The sequence below is a fragment of the Neltuma alba genome, unplaced genomic scaffold (assembly GCF_004799145.2).
Source record: "Neltuma alba isolate B1F8T4 unplaced genomic scaffold, ASM479914v2 tig00012385_pilon, whole genome shotgun sequence".
NCBI lineage: Eukaryota > Viridiplantae > Streptophyta > Magnoliopsida > Fabales > Fabaceae > Neltuma > Neltuma alba.
The window spans coordinates 10,313-12,279 of record NW_021636882.1 but is presented as its reverse complement, the minus strand read 5'-3'; the positions used below and the strand labels follow the sequence as shown (position 1 = coordinate 12,279).

Sequence of the window (1,967 nt, the reverse complement as noted above, 5' to 3'; positions counted from 1 at the left end):
GCCGTGCAAGATGCTTCGTTGCATTTGAGGTGAAATTATAAAGATGAGAGATTAGCGTAGAGATTTTATATTGACGCCTCATGATGAAAATATTTATCATTATATATGATGTGGCATACTATATATTACAATATTTTTTTGTCTATTTTTTTTTGGTAAAGTATTTTTTGTATATTTTAATAAATAAGCATTCTTGTTTTAAAAATTTAGCACTTGAAGGTTAAGGTCATCTGGTTCGTTGACAATAATTGATCTCTTGAATATTACAGAAATTTAAATTAAATTACGTAAATTTTAAAATAACAATGGTTACTTCTATGAGAATTCCCACGTAAATGTCGAAAGTGAAGACATGCACGAAGATTATATTAAACTACTCAGACGCCTGACTTTTTATTATTTAAATGATTACAGTATATTCCACTGCTGTATTTATGGAGAGCAACAAGAATTAGCACAACAAATCAAGCCCTAGACTCAAAAACAAAAACGAAAACGAAAAAAAGTTGAATAATAATCTTTATAGTATTTTTATTCTTGCTAGCGAATCATGATAGAATGTACTATGTATCCCCTTATTCTTGATCAACCCATATCGCGTCAATATGTGTATGTGTGGGTGTGGGTGTATATATATAACTGGCACCTGATGATCTGCACATGAAAATGAAAGCCAAAATGAGATTGAAGTCAGACATTAAAACAGAGAAGAAGAACAAAATAAACTATTACGAGGCAAGCGGCTGATTAATTAATTAGGATCTCTTGGCACTTTGGAGTAAGGTTACTTCACAAGAAGGATGAGAATCTAAAAGGCTGTTTATGTGTGTGTGTGTGTGTGTGTGTGTGTGTGTGTAGGCACCTAAATTACTACAAAATTCTTTAAAAATATAGCAAACATTTGAAAGTTAATTCATTTATATTACAACCCAAACCTATATATATGTCAATAGCTTGTTTGAAAATTCATTTTCACTTGTCATGTTCAAATTAAACTAAGAATCTAATAACAAGCATAAAATATTAAAAATAACACATCACTCATCAGTTTTTCCCACTGGAGTGGATGATTTATATGAATAAATAAAGGAGTAAGTATGTGTGTGGGGGAGGGGGTTGTGTGTGTGAATTACCTGAAAATGGAATTGAAAAGAGTCAACGACGACCCCCATGGGAACGGACAGCCTGACCATTAGGGATATTAGTGGGACGTCTTATATTGTTGGAGCCCTGTGTCTGAGTGCCACCAGAAGGTGGGGCAGGGCTAATAGTTGCCTACGTGTTTATGTTGGAAGAACTCATACTGCTCCTTCCTCCACAAATTAAAGGTTCTGATCTTCTTCTTCCTCTGCAAGAGATTGCTTGTAATTTGATAATCAGATTGCTAGTTCGGGTTTGCAGTACTGCAACTCATGAACCAGATAGGCGCGTGTGTGTATATATATACGTATTCAGTTAAGGAAATGGGAATAATGAGGTAATTAACCAAGTGATTGTTGAGGAAATTTATATGCAAACACTCCATTTAATATTTTTCAGTTTAACTCATCAATTATATTATAATATAATTTGTCCATTATTCTGCTTTATTCTCTCCCTTTGAACACGTAACTAGTTGAATGCTCGTGTGAATATATAATAGCGCAGAAGAGTAAATATGGGAATCTAGATTTATCTGTGTGTGTGTGTGTGTGTGTGTGTGTGTATATGACATTTGACTCAATACAGTATCCAGGTACAAACTGATAGTCACAAAATAACAAAAAGCAGCAGAAAAGAAGAATATCACCAGGGAAGGGATAGAAGGTTCAGAGAGGACGAGAGGTACAGGAAGGAGAATCATTACACATTCACCCCCTCACTCTCTTTCCTCTAACGGTTTATATTCGTCAGTCCTCCCTCATTTTCCATGTGAGTCTCTTCTCACGTGTACTGCGACGTGGTTCCCTTTCTGCATGAGTCTCAGT

At 34.8% G+C, this 1,967-nt stretch overlaps 1 long non-coding RNA gene across 1 annotated transcript; it reads right to left on the bottom strand.

Annotated features, from left to right (window-relative positions):
* Positions 1–451: 451 nt before the first annotated feature.
* LOC114726547 (uncharacterized) lies at positions 452–1,301 on the bottom strand. Its single transcript, XR_003738513.1, has 2 exons — positions 1,134–1,301; positions 452–654 (listed from the first exon to the last, which is right to left on the bottom strand). It is a non-coding gene; the product is annotated as an uncharacterized LOC114726547 (long non-coding RNA).
* Positions 1,302–1,967: the final 666 nt, after the last annotated feature.